General features: G+C 44.6%; 1 pseudogene; it reads right to left on the bottom strand.

Annotated features, from left to right (window-relative positions):
• The window catches only part of LOC140211887 (sorbitol dehydrogenase-like), a 76,393-nt pseudogene that overhangs the window by 36,686 nt on the left and 24,295 nt on the right, over positions 1-15,412 (bottom strand).

Here is a 15,412-nt window from a genome sequence, read left to right as displayed (position 1 = left end):
GTTTTGGAGTTGGAGTTTTGGATAAGGGATACTCAAGTGTAATAATAAATCAATGAGCAATAAATATCAGGGGCATGAGATGAAGAATCCTTGAAAATGAGTCCATAGGTTGTTGGAACAGTTCCGTGATGAGGCAAGTAAAGTTGAGTGAAGTTATCCCTTGAAGTTCAAGAGCCTGATTGTGGAGGGTTAATAATTGTTCCTGAACCTAGTGGTGTGGGTATTGAGGCTCCTGTACATTATTTCTGATGCCAGCAGTGATAAGAGAGCATGGCTTGGATGGAGGGGGTGCTTGATAATGGATGCTGCTTTTCTATGACAACGCTCGTGTAGATATGCTCAATGGCGGGGAGGGCTTTATCTGAACTGATAACACTGAGGAATTAAAAGTTACCGACCTTCTCCATCTCTGATCCCCTGATGAGGAGTGGCTCATGGACCTCCAGTTTCCTCCTCTTGTAGTCAATAATTAGCTCAATAAACACAAAATAATCTGCAGATACTGTGATCAAAGCAACACTTTCAGTACGCTGGATGAACTCAGCAGGTCGGGCAGCATCAGTTAGAAATGATGAGTGGACGATTCGGGCCGGAACCCTTCGTCAGGACTGAAGAATGAAAGATGGGGAAGGATTTGAAGAATGCTTGTAGCTTCAGTTGAAAGACCAGTAATTTGAAAGACAAAGGGGTGGGGGAGGGGAAGCATTGCCATCATAGCCGTGAAAACAATGGGTAGTAGAAAAAAGAGGCGAAATCATGAGGGAGCAAGGGGAGGGGGTAGAGTGAAATAGGGATAGAGGAAGGGAGGGGGAGGGAATTACGGAAGTTGGAGAATTCTATGTTCATACCGAGGGGCTGTAGACTACCTAGACGGTTTATGAGGTGTTGCTCCTCCAACCTGAGTTTAGCCTCATCATTGCAGTAGAGGAGGCCATGTATGGACATACATGAACGGGAGTGAGAAGCAGAGCTGAAGTGGGTGGCTACCGGGAGATCCTGTCTGTTGTGGCGGACGGAGTGGAGGTGCTCGACGAAGCGGTCTCCCAATCTGCGTCGGGTTTCACCAATGTAGAGGAGGCCGCACCGGGAGCACCAGATGCAATAGATGACCCCAACAGACTCACAGTGAAGTGTTGTCTCACCTGGAAGGACTGTTTGGGGCCCTGAATGGTTGCAAGAGATGAGGTGTAGGGACAGGTGTAGCACTTACACTTACAGGGATAAGTGCCGGGTGGAAGATCAGTGGGGATGGACGTGCGGATGAGGGAGTCGCGGAGGGACCAATCCCTACGAAAAGCGGAGAGGGGTGGAGAGGAAAAGATGTGCTTAGTGGTGGGGTCCTGTTGAAGGTGGCGGAAGTTGCGGAGGATAATGTGCTGGATCCAGGGGCTGGTGGGGTGGTAGGTAAGGACAAGCGGAACTCTGTCCCTGTTGTGGTTGCGGGAGGATGGGGTGAGGACCGAAGTGCGGGAAATGGAGGAGATGGGGGTGAGGGCATCATTGATGACGGTAGAAGGGAAACCACAATCCTTAAAGAAACAGGACATTTGAGATGTCCTGGAACGGAAAGCATCATCCTGGGAGCAGATGCGGCGGAGACAGAGGAACTGGGAATAGGGAATGGCATTTTTGCATGTGGTGGGGTGGGAAGAGGTATAGTCGAGGTAGTTATGAGAGTCAGTGGGCTTGTAGAAGATGTCAGTGGACAGCCTGTCTCCAGAGATGGAGATCGAGACATCGAGAAAGGGAAGAGAAGTGTCTGAGATAGAGCAAGTGAAATTGAGGGCTGGGTGGAAGTTTGAAGTAAAGTTGATGAAATTGACAAGCTCAGCATGGGTGCAGGAAGCAGCACCAATGTAGTTGTCAATGTACCAAAGGAAAAGTTGGGGAGCAGTACCAGAATAGGTTTGGAGCACAGACTGTTCCACATAACCAACGAAGAGGCAGGCGTAGTTGGGTCCCATGCAAGTTCTAATTATTAGTTAGAATAATAATAAAGAATAAACACACTTCAGAATCACTAATTCTAATTCCAATAATTAGCTCTATGGTTTTGCTGACATTGAGTGAGGGGTGCTGTGGTACCATTCAGCAAGATTTTAAAAGCATGCAAGCATGGTCGAGTTTCAGTTGTTCTTCAGACCAAACATCAGAATGGGGGGAAAAGATGTTATGTAAGTGACTTTGACCATGGACTGATTGTTGGCAGGCAGTGTGGTTTGAATATCTCTGAAGCTGCTGGAGTTTTCATGCACAACAGTCTCGGGAGTTCACAAAGGATGGTTGTGAAAAACAAAAAAAGCATCCAGTGACCAGTAGTTGTGTGGGTGAAAATGCCTTGTTAATGAAGGAGGTCAGAGGAGAATGGCCAGACTGGTTCAAGCTGACAGGAAGGTGACAGTCACTCAAATAACCATGCATTATAACGGGGGTGTGTAGAAGAGCATCTTTGAATGCGTGTTGAACCTTGAAGTGGGTAGGGTGCAATAGAAGAAGATCCTGAACATACACTCAGTGGTCACTTTATTAGGTACCTCCTGTACCTCAAAGCGACAACTGCGTGTATTTTTGATAAAGAAATTGTTTAAGATGAAGAATGAAATGGAAATAGGGACCAGGGCAGCCACAAAATAAGTTGCCATTCTTCAAAAACAAAGTCCACAGGATACGAGAGGATGGAGAAAAGCAAAATAAAAGGAATACTGGATATCGGAGAGATACCTCTTATTCATCCAGGTCACTTGGATCACACTTCAGAATCACTTTGATTCCCTTGCCCGCCTTTGTTGTTGCAAATGCCTTGTGAACCTCATTCAGAGGAAAGCGATGTGTGACCAGAGGTTTCACATCAATTCTATTTAATGCCAACATGTTAATCGCAATCGGCCACCTACAAAGAGCAAAGGTAGTTGGTAGTGAGATTTCCTGCAGGGTATATTTTCACTTCTTTTAGTCTTCAATAGTCCACCATTAATCTTTTAAATGTACATGTCTTAATCTATAAAATAGCAATTAAAGTAAGCTAAAGCAACATTCAGAATTCTGTATAACATATACATTCAGTGGCCACTTTATTAGGTACACCTGTACAACTGCTTGTTAATGCAAATACCTAATCAGCCAATCATGTGACAGCAACTCAAAGCATTAAAGTATGCAGACATGGTCAAAAGGTTCCATTGCTGTTCAGACCAAATATCGGAATGGGAAAGAAATGTGATATAAGTACTTTGACTGTGGAATGATTGTTGGTGCAAAATGCAGTGGTTTGAGTCTCTCAGAAACTGCTGATCTGGCATTTTCACACACAGCAGTCTCTACAATTTACAGAGAACAGTGCAGAAACAAAAGAATATCCAGTGAGCGGCAGCTCTGTGGGCAAAAACACCTTGTTAATGAGAGAGGCCAGAGGAAAATGGACAGGTTGGTTCAAGATGACAGATAGGCAACAATCACTCAAATAACCACACAACAAGGGCATGCAGAAGAGCACCTCTGAACATACAACACATTGAACCTTGAAGCTGATGGGCTACCGCAGCAGAAGACCATGAATACAGTGTACACTCAATGGTGACTTTATTATGTACAGAAGGAACATAATAAAGTGGTCACTGAGTGTATAACTTAACTATAACGTAACTGTAACTTAACTATAACAATGCTATAACTTATTACTTCCTAACCATCATTGATTCACAATTACTGTACTATCCATATCAAGGCCCTTTGTTTTATTTGTTCACTTTATTTCACATTTCCAACCTCGAGTTTCAATTCCTATTTTTCTAAGTTCTTTATATCTTATCTATCATTCAATTGTCGGTTTAAGAATATGTGATAAAATCACACAGCACAGGGATTAGCCTATTAAATTTATGCCTGAGTTCAGGAAGAGTTATTACCCTACAACCATCAGGCTCCTGAACTGGTGTGGATAATTTCACTCACCATGGCTCTTAATTGATTCCACAACCAACAGACTCACTTTCAAGGACTCTACAACTTGTTTTTGGTATTATATGTATTATGTATGAACAGTCTCTATTGTGTTTTAATTTGCACAATGTCTTTTTTGCACATCGTTTGTCAGTCTTTGTTTATGTCTATTGTATGAACCAACTAACCAATTAACCAACCGACCTATTTATGTTTGGGCTGTGGGTAGGAACTACAGCAAATCATAAACACAAGAGATCTTGCAAATGCTGGAAATACAGAGGAATACAGACAAGTGAAGTCAGAACCAAAGTAAAAGCGAAAGAGAGGGCATACAAGGAAGCCAAAGCTAGTGGGAAGATAGAGGATTAGGGAGCTTTTAAAATCTTGCAGAAAGAAACTAAGAAGGTCATTAGTAAAGAAAAGATGAATTATGAAAGGAAGCTGGTGAATAATATCAAAGAAAATACTAAAAGCTTTTTTAAGTATATAAAGGGTAAAAGAGAGTTGAGGGTAGATATAGGACCAATAGAAAATGACGCTGGAAATATTGTAGTGAGAGATGCAGAGATGGCAGGGGAACTGAATGCGTATTTTGCATCAGTCTTCACAACTGAAGACATCTGCCGTTTTCCAGACATTCAAGAGTGTCAGGGAAATGAAGTATGTGTGCAGTGAAAATTACGACTGAGAAGGTGCTCAGGAAGCTTAATGGTCTGAGAGCGGATAAATCTCATGGACCTGATGGAATGCACCCTTGGGTTCTGAAGGGAGTAGCTGGAGACATTGCAGAGGCATTAACAATGATCTTTCAAGAATCGATAGATTCTGGCATTGTACCGGATGACTGGAAGATTGCAAATGTTACTCTGCTATATAAAAAGAGTGGGAGGCAGCAGAAAGGAAACTATAGACCTGTTAGTCTGACATCAGTGGTTGGGAAGTTGTTGGAATCGATTGTCAGGGATGAGATTACGGAATACCTGGAGGCACATGACAAGATAGGCCAAAGCCAGCATGGTTTCCTGAAAGGAAAATCCTGCCTGACAAACCTACTGCAATTTTTTGAAGATACAGGTTTCCCCTGCCATCCGAAGGTAGAGCGTTCCTGTGAAACGGTTTGTAAGCCGAAACATCGTAAAGCGAAGAAGCAATTACCATTTATTTATATGGGAAAATTTTGTGAGCGTTCGCAGACCCAAAAATAACCTACCAAATCATGCCAAATAACACATAAAACCTAAAATAACAGTAACATATAGTAAAAACAGGAATGATATGATAAATACACGGCCAATATAAAATAGAAATACTTCTCTACAACGATTGCCTGCACAGATCTCCGTAGCGAAAATCTCATGCAAGTGCTCTCGGCAGAAAATCTCACGCAAGCGCTGTTGGCATAAACGCGCTCTCCAGTAACCTTTAAACTATGAAGCTGCCAAATCTACCAAATAACACGTAAAAATACACAGCCTATATAAAGTAGAAATAATGTATGTACAGTGTAGTATCCCTTACGGGAATTGGGAAGATATCGAGCACACTGATGATGGTGTGTTAGACTGAGTCGTCACAGGTTGGGGTGGTGCAGTGGCCCCCACCCTCCGGGCCACTGACTGATACATTGCCACGAAGCACGCAGGGGTAGCCGGGAGGCACACAGCACATCTTTAAGAAAAAAGCCAAAATAAACATGCTAATTAATTAGGTGCTGTCCGGCACGTAACTGTCGGCGCAAATCAGAGGCGATTGCCAATTGCATCGGCACTGATCTGGGCCGACAATTACGTGCTAGGTGGCACCTAATTAATTAGCATGTTTATTTCAGCTTTTTTCTTAAAGACGTGCTGTGTGCCTCCCGGCTAATGCTGCACTCTCTGCGATTCGGTACAGTATCTGTCTGGGGCCCGGGGGTTGGGGTGGTGGGACACGGGGGTGTCATCTCATCGTTGATCAGGGCAGGCAGCTCATCTTCTCCTATGACTGCCTGCCTCGATGTCGAAGGTCGAGGTTCGTCGTCTGCTGTGGCTGATGTGGAAGGCTTGCTTGACTGCTGAGCCTCGAGCATTTTTTTATCACACAGTTCTTTGTAAGCACTCAAACCATTCTGCAAATATCCCCTAAACCGACATACCCTTTCAAAATTAAAGTCGTACTTTATCATTGCAGCGAAAATCTCACGCAGTTGCTTCATGTTCAGTTCCTGGACGACTTCACTTTCGCTACTGCATTCGGCTTCGATTGTTATCTTTTCCTCTTCCAATTGCATCAGCTCTTCATCTATCAGTTCTTGGTCATGGGATGCCAAAACCTCTTCAACATCATCTTCGTCAGCTTCCACAAGCCAAACTCACTTCGTCCTTGCTTTGTTCACCATGATCGAAACTCTTAATTATGTCTAGTTTTACACTAAGTGTAACACCCTTACGAGCTCTTTCAGGCTTTTCCGACACCTTAGAACTCATCTTGCTAACGGCTGCTCAATGCAACGTGTTTAAGCAATGCCGTTCCGAATCCAGGGGACAGCGGCTGCTCAGGGTGCGCGCTGCCTTTCTTCATAACAGTGAAAACACCTTCTGAAAGTGAAAATGGAGTACTAAGGTAGGTCTTTCGTAACAGTGAGGTTTCGTAAAGCGAACGTTCGGAAAGCGGGGGACACCTGTATTACAAGCAGGGTAGGCAAAGGAGATGCAATAGATGTGGTGTACTTGGATTTTCAGAAGGCCTTTGACAAGGTGCCACACATGAGGCTGCTTAACAAGCTAAGAGCCCATGGTATTACAGGGAAGTTACTAGTGTAGGCGCAGCATTGTCTGGTCAGCAGAAAACAGAGAGTGGGAATAAAGGGATCCTATTCTGGCTGTCTGCCGGTTACCAGTGGAGTTCCACAGGGAAATGTGTTAGGACCAATGCTTTTTACAATGTATTCCAATGAACTGGACTATGGGATTAATGGATTTGTGGCTAACTTTGCTGATAATACAAAGATAGGTGAAGGAGTGGGTAGTGTTGAAGAAACAGAAAGCCTGCAGAGGAGACTTAGATAGTTTAGGGGAATGGGCAAAGCAGTGGCAAATGAAATACAATGTTGGAAAGTATATGGACATGCACTTTGGTGGAAGAAATTAACAGGCAGACTATTATTTAGATGGGGGTAGAATTCAAAATGCAGAGATGCAAAGGGACTTGGGAGTCCTTATGCAGGATACCCTAAAGGTTAACCTCCTGGTTGAGTCAGTGGTGCAGAAGGTGAATGCAATGTTGCCATTCATCTCTAGAGGTATAGAATATAAGAGAAGGAATGTGATGTTGAGGCTCTATAAGGCACTCGTGAGACCACACGGAGTATTGTGTGCAGTTTTGGGCTCCTTATTTTAGAAAGGATATACTGACATTGGAGAGGTTCAGAGAAGATTCACGAGAATGATTCCAGCAATGAAAGGGTTACTGTGTGAGGAACATCTGGCAGCTCTTGGCCTGTATTCCCTGGAATTCAGGGGAATGAGGAGGGATCTCATAGAAATATTCTGAATGTTAAAAGGCCTAAACAGATTAGATATGGCAAAGTTATTTCCCATGGTAGGAAAGTCTAGGACAAGAGGGCACAACTTCAGGATTGAAGGATGTCCATTTAGAACAGAGATGTGGAGAAATTACTTTATCAGAGGGTGATGAATCTGTGGAATTTGTTGCCTGACTGGCTGTGGAGGCCAAGTCACTGGGTTCATTTAAGGCAGAGATAGATAGGTTCTTGATTAGCCAGGGCACAAAGGGTATGGGGAGAAGGCAGGGGAGTGGGGATGACTGGAAGAATTGGATCAGCCCATGATTGAATGGCAGAGCAGACTGGATGGGCCAAATAGCCGACTTCTGCTCCTATATCTTATGGTCTTAGTAAGAAGGGTTAACCCACCACTTAAATAGTGTATGTTGGCAGCTAAACCTCACCAAAGAGACTAGACATGGAAGTTAGCTAACCTTTGAAGAGTAGGTTGATGCTGTATAACCTCCCGATAGCAATATAGTGAGGGTACCCATAGTTATCTATATCAGATAGGTTTTAAGTCTCCTTTTGAGCTTAGGGCTCTGCCAACAGTGAACCTAATACTATCACAGAATAAACAGCTGACATTTTGGGCTGAGACCATTCACCAGGACTGCAGCACCCAGTGGCAAGCCCCACAAAGTCACAGGGAGCTCCACACAGACAGTAACGGGAGGTCGTGGTTGAACCCAGGCCGTTGGATTTGTGGGGCAGCTGCTCCACTAGCTAAACCACTTCAATTACCTCACTAATTTTTCAAAAAAATTCTTTTTCTTGCAGGTATTGGAATATGGAAAGCAAAAAGCAACTGCAGGAGGCAACACAAGAGGAACATAGAGATGAAGGGCCCCTTATCTTCTGACATACACTGAAACATCCCTGAAGTACATATTGAGCTAAATTTGTCTTTTTATTCTCTGAAAGAAAATAAAATTTAAACCTTCTACTTCTCATGGTCTTCCCTCTCATCTCGAACATCAATTTTGGAAGTGACAGGAATTTTTGGTTAACAAAGGACCATTTGGTGAAAGTTTGTCTCAAAGCCTTTTTGATTTGTGTTAGTTGAGTGTAGGGTGTATGGGGTGTCCACAGAGGGATAGCATCACTAGTGAAGGGGCTTGTCGTGTCCATTCTGGGGCACTTCACTCAATTCTGGTCCTCACTGGACACCCAGTTCCCACCTGTGGCTTCAAGTAGCTGTTTGCACTTGACAGCAGCCACACCCCGGTACACGGCTTTGACGGATGGGCTAAACCAGGTGAGGGTAGCCAGCGGGCCTTATACCCCAGTGAGATAGGGACATGCCTATACTAGCATATGAAGTCAGCTCTCGCGGTCTGGGTGGTCGAGATCAATGGAGAGATCTAATGGCCAGGAGGCATACTGCATCACTTTATGGAAAGCGATGGCAAGGCACAGAAGATGTTTTGATTGTCCACTGCAAACAAGGAAGACCCCAGTTTGTTCGTACCACTGGACCCAGAATTCTGAAGTTGAGAGAGTAGAACTGCAAGGTGCAACAGCTTTTCCACTTTAAAAACTCTCCCACACGGGTTTCCTGTCTTTGTCAGACATTTTGGACAGGTACCATTTGAGAGAGCCAATATTGATGTGCTTCAGTCATGTTCCTTTCATGCCTTCTATGGGCCAGAGCAGAGAGAGATTGAGAAAGGCAGAGACAGAGAGAAGCAAGGAGGGAGTGAGGTAGAGCGAGAGAGAGAGAACAGACAGGACTGTTACCAACTGAGTTAAATTCAGCTCTTGTGCAAAGGTGGTAGATCAAAATTCTTTCCCTTTCAAACAGAACTCATGCCTATTTTTGTTTGGATTGTAAACCGTTGGTAAAAATGCTGCAGGTATGAACTTACATTTGCAAAAGGAATTAGATTGTAGATCAGACTATTAACAACAAATTAAGAGGGTGCTGCCTGGAGCACAGTGTACTTGCATGTAGGGCTTGGCTCTTACACAATCCTAAATAGAAGACTGAACTCAAAATTACCTTCCTGAAAATATTTTACCACAAACTTCAGAAACAATTGCAATATTGAAATAAACTTTGCTTTAACAAATGTAATATTATGCTGCAGAGTTAACTTGTCAGTGATGTCAAAGACTGTGGATTTTTATGACTTTCTCAAAAAATCAGAATGCTCTTATTGCCATACTGAGAAGGAGCCACACTCCCTCAACTGGAGGTGCCAGTTTTCAGCAGAGTCATCAAATGATCCATCTGCCCTCTCAGGTGGTTATAAATTAGCCTTGTGCACTATTTTCAGAAAGAAGGAATTCTTTTACAATTTCTTGGCCAACTTTATGACCTTCGCCCATAATGCATAATTTGGCTGATTTTTTTCCTATACGATGATATTTTCCATAAACTCATAAAACTATTTGCAGAAAATGCTGAAAACACTCAAGAAGTGGAGCAGAGTGTGTGGAAAGAGTAATAAAGTTAGCATTCATCAACTCTTTCTGTCCACGCGTTTAAGATGAGGGGGAAATTTCAAAGGAGATGTGTGAGGTACATTTCTTTACATAGACTGATAGGTAACACACACCAAATGCTGGAGGAACTCAGCAGGTCAGGCAAAATCCGTGGAGTAGAATAATCAGTCAATGTTTCAGGCTGAGACCCTTCATCAGAACTGGAAAGGAAAGGGGAAGAAGCCACAACAAGGAAGTGGAGGAGGGGCAGGGGTACACATTGGCAGGTGATAGGTGAGAACAGGTGAAGGGGAAGGTGGGTGGGTAGATAGAGGAGGTTGAAGTAAGAAGCTGGCAGCCAATAAGTAGAAGTAAAGGGGCTGAAGAAGGAGGAATCTGATAGGAGAAGTGAGTGGACCACAGGAGAAGGGAAGGAGCGGGGCACCAGAGGGGGGTAATGGGCAGGTGAAGAGAAGGAAACCAGAAGGAGGAATGGAAAAAGAGAAAAGGGGAAGGAGAGAAATTACAGGAAATTAGATAAATCAATGTTCATGCCATCAAGTTGCAGGCTACCCAGCCAGAATATGAGGTGTTGCTCTTTGACCTGAGTGTGGCCTTATCATTGCAGTAGAGGAGGCCAGCAACAGGCATGTCAAAATGGAAATGGAAAGTCTAATTAAAATAGGTGTCCACCAGGATATCCTGCCTGTTACTGTGTTTGACAAAGTAATCCACGCCAGGTCTCACCAATGTAAAGGAGGCCGTACTGGGAGTACTGGATGATCCAACAGACTCACATCAAGTGTTGCCTCACCTGGAAGGATTATTTTGGTATCTGAGATCGCCGATGGCTCCTTTGATGAAAATTGTGCCAACCATGTGGCTCTCCCTCTATATGGAAATAAGAGCACCTGTCATGGTCCGGTCTGTGAAGTCCACATTCCGGTTCACAGTCCGGTCCATCGACACTTGCTCCAGGTTTTCCTGTCTACCCTGTTTCGGTTCCTGTGGATCACTAATTCAGGCAGCTGATTCTCGTTGGGGCTGGCTGCATAAATACCTCCAGAGACCAGGGTGTGGCTGCTGGATTGTTCTTGTCCTTATATCCCTTCCCTTGCCTCCTGTTTTCTTGCCTTGACTTGCCGGTAACTCTTGCCTCGCCTGAAGTTCTTGTCTCGCCTCACATTGCCTGAAGCCTTGCCTTGTCTTGCCAGTAACTCTCGCCTCGTCTGAAGTTCTTGTCTCACCTCGCATTGCCTGAAGCCTTGCCTTGTCTTGCTGGTAACTCTCGCCTCGCCTGAAGTCTTGTCTTGGAGCCACCCTGTATCTATGTCCCTTCCTGCCCCTTGCCTCTGGCGGGTGGAGATCCGTGCCCTGCCCAGGTGATCCGTGCCCTGCCCAGGAGTACTGCGCCCTGCCCAGGAGGAGCTTCAAGACCCCAAGCCTCTAGCCAAGTCTCGTCTCAAGTCTCTAGCCAAGCCTCGCCCCAAGCCCAAAGCCTCGTCTATAGTCTCTAGCCTCGCCTCAAGCCTCAAGCCTCTAGCCTCACCTTTAGCCTCTAGCCTCACCTCAAGTCTCTAGTGTCCAGCGTCGCCTCAAGTCTCTAGTCTCTAGCCTCGTCCTGCCTGCCAGCCAAGTCTCGTCCTTGCCTAGTTCTGGGGTCCGAGCCAGAGGCAAGACACAGGTTCTGGGTCCTTGTCCAGTCTCTGGCTCGAAGTCCAAGCCCGGCTCCTAGCTCTCTGGTCCAGTCCTGTTCTGGGTTCCCGGTTCTCGTGTCCATGTCCTAGCCCTCACCCTGTATCCTAGTCCTAGTACTTCAGTGTCTGTGTCTTGCACTTGGGTCCATTCCCAGCCACCACCGTATGACAGCATCCTGGCAAGTGTTTCCAAGTTCCCAGCATCTGTCATTTTTTTCTTTAGATTTTTATGTAATATTAACTGATTCATTAATTGTGAAGTTTTTTAATATGATCTGGAGAGAAAGCAAATAGATATCTTCAGCTGCTAAACACAAATGATGATGTAGTTATAACTGTTCTGAACGTGGCAATTTGTTGCCTTTTCAGCACCGTTCTCCCTCAGCAGGTAACTCCTGCGCAGCCAAGGACAGCTATCAGTGAACAGGTAGCACCACAGTGTTCAGGCAATGGGGACGTGGGATTAGTGTAACATGGGTGGTGAATAGTCAGCACAGCCCTGCTGGGCCAAAGGGCCTGTTTCCCTGCGGCATCACTGTACAACCTGACCCGGTAGTGAACGGATAGGCAACGTAGACCCTCACCCTCACTGCGGGAAGTCTGATCACCTATCTGTACTTCTACTCCCTGAGTATAGGCAGAGACTGAAGACTGCAGCACTATCAGTGAGGACCGAGAAGGTTTGTACAAGGAAAGCACAGGAGTGCTTACAGGACTGCTTTGAATCGGTGGACTGGACTGTATTCAAGGATTCATCTTTGAAACTGAATGAGTATGCTGCAGTTGTTACTGACTTCATTAAAACCTGTGTGGATGAGTGTGTGCCCACAAAGACTTACTATACATCCCCAAACCAAAAGCCATGGATGAACGTACGTCATCTGCTGAAGGCTAGATCTATGGCATTCAAGCCTGGTAACCCAGGCCTGTAACAGAAAAATAGGTATGATTTGCGGAGGGCTATTTCAAGGGTGAAGGGACAACTTCGAACGAGGTTGGAGGCGATATCAGATGCACAGCAGCTCTGGCAGGGACTGCAAGACATTACTTCCTACAAAGTGAAACCCAATACAGGCATCCCCCGCTTTTCAAACGTTCGCTTTATGAAACCTCACTGTTACGAAAGACCTACATTAGTTACCTGTTTTCGCTAACAGAAGGTGTTTTCACTGTTATGAGAAAAGGCAGCGCGTGCTCCGAGCAGCTGCTCTCCCCCCGGATTCGGAACGGCATTCTAGCTGGCATTGCTTAAACACGTGCCTGTGAGCAGCCGTTAGCAAGATGAGTTCTAAACTATCAGAAAAGCCTCAAAGAGCTTGTAAGGGTGTTACACTTAGCGTAAAACTAGACATAATTAAGTGTTTCAATCGTGGTGAACAAAGCAAGGACAAAGTGAGTTTGGCTTGTGGAAGTTGACGAAGATGATGTTGAAGAGGTTTTCGCATCTCATGACCAAGAACTGATAGATAAAGAGCTGATGCAATTGGAAGAGGAAAGGATAACAATCAAAACTGAATGCAGTAGCGAACGGACCGAAAGTGAAGTCGTCCAGGAACTGAACATGAAGCAACTGCGTGAGATTTTCGCTGCAATGATAAAGTATGACTTTAATTTTGAAAGGGTATGTCGATTTAGGGCATATTTGCAGGATGGTTTGAGTGCTTACAAAGAACTGTATGATCTAAAAATGCGTGAGGCTAAGCAGTCAAGCAAGCCTTCCACATCAGCTGACGAACCTCGACCTTCAACATCGAGGCAGGCAGACATAGAAGAAGATGACCTGCCTGCCCTGATGGAAACAGACGATGAGATGACAACCCAGTGTCCCACCACCCCAACCCCTGGGCCGCGGACAGATACCGATCCACGAAGAATGCATCAGTAGTCGAGACGCACCCAGCACATCTTTAAGAAAAAAAGCCGAAATAAACAAGCTAATTAATTAGGTGCTACCCGGCACGTAAATGTCAGCCCAGATCAGGGGTGATTGCCGATTGTGTCGCCTCTGATCTGGGCCGACATTTACGTGCCGGGCGGCACCTAATTAATTAGTTTGTTTGTATTGGCTTTTTTCTTAAAGATGTGCTGGGTGCGTCCCGGCTACCACTGTACCCTTGCATTCTTCGCGGATCGGTATCGGTTCGCTGCCCGGAGGGTGGGGGCTACTGCACCACCCCAACCTCCGACGACTCAGCCTAACACACCATCAGTGTGCTCGATGTCTTCCCGATTCCTGTAAGTGATACTACACTGTACATACAATATTTCTACTTTATATCGGCTGTGTATTTTTACGTGTTATTTGGTATGATTTGGCAGCTTCATAGCTTAAATGTTACTGGAGAGCGCTTGCGCCGTGTTTCTGCCGAGAGCGCTTGTGTGAGATTTTTGCTACGGAGAACAGTGCGGCAATGATTGTGGAAAAGTATATCGACTTTATATAGGCTGTGTATTCATCATATCATTCCTGCTTTTACTATATGTTACTGTTATTTTAGGTTTTATGTGTTATTTGGCATGATTTGGTAGGTTATTTTCTGGGTCTGGGAACGCTCAAAAATTTTTCCCATATAAATTAATGGTAATTGCTTCTTCACTTTACGCCATTTCGGCATGAAAGGTTTCATAGGAACGCTCTACCTTAGCGGGGGAAATACGGGACAAGGGTGGTCCCATATGGGACAAGCCAATTTAGCCCAATATACAGAATGTCCTGGCAAATATGGGACAGTTGGCAACCCTACACCTCACAGACTGTCTCAGACTGGCTGTCTGTAGTTATGAGCCAAATTTCAGGGAACTAGCAGAAAGTATTCAGCCCCAGTCATCACACTGAGTGCAACAGTCAATTTTTATTCATTTATTTTTCATGTTGAAATAAAATTAAATAATGAAACTTAGAACTAAAGGTGTGAAGCATTGTCATATTCTTAAGGAAAGACAGCTATGGCCTGTTTGATATGCTAGTTACAGTGTTTCCTTGTTTGAATTAATTTGAAAGTTTGACAAGAGTATTTTGTGTAATTCAAATACAATTAGCCCAAATAAAAGGCCTCAAATTGGAAGTACAATCTGAGCTGTTTTTTTCTCTAAACGATTTAGTAGGTAGATCTTGCCTTTCACTGAGGTCGAGGTAGGGGATCTTGGGCTTAAAAAGGTTGGTGACCACTAGGTTATACAATTATTCACATGTGTATTCACCCTGACTGTAACCTGGGTATGTAATAATCACTTCCCTGCCTGTATGCGACTGAGTACGTTCTCTCCCCAGGTCGTAGTGTCTGGTCTATGTTTGTGTTTATTGCAATAAAAATGGCTGTTGAGTTAAATGAGCTCTTCTTGCTTGTCATCATGGACCGAATGCTTGCCACAATGTGTAGTTCTTGTGCTTAGAAATACAAGGGTAGCTGTCAGCAAACACCATGCAGGTAAGCTGATGTGGTACTTACATACATGCTAGCCTGCATGCATAACTCTGCCCCACTGCATTCAAGGCTTACATCCGGCATTGCACCAAGAGCAGCCCTTACTTTCTTGGCCAAGATTTGAGGTGTCTCTCCGTCTACTTTAATCGTAAAATCGGCCCCCAGTTTCTTTGCCACTCCCAACCGACTACTGTTTAAATCTTTAAAACAAAGAGAACAACCTTTGATGAAGAAAATCAACTAAAAACAAGCAGGATAGACAAAGGAAAGTCAGTGAATGTCGTGTACTTGGATTTTTAGAAGGCCTTTGACAAAGTGCTGAACATGAGGCTGCTTAACAAGATAACAGTCCATGGTATTACAGGAAAGGTATTGGC

This window comes from Mobula birostris, chromosome 18 (genome assembly GCF_030028105.1).
Source record: "Mobula birostris isolate sMobBir1 chromosome 18, sMobBir1.hap1, whole genome shotgun sequence".
Taxonomy (NCBI): Eukaryota; Metazoa; Chordata; class Chondrichthyes; order Myliobatiformes; family Myliobatidae; genus Mobula; species Mobula birostris.
Note: the sequence above shows the minus strand (reverse complement) of the source record. Positions and strands in the feature narration are given on the sequence as shown.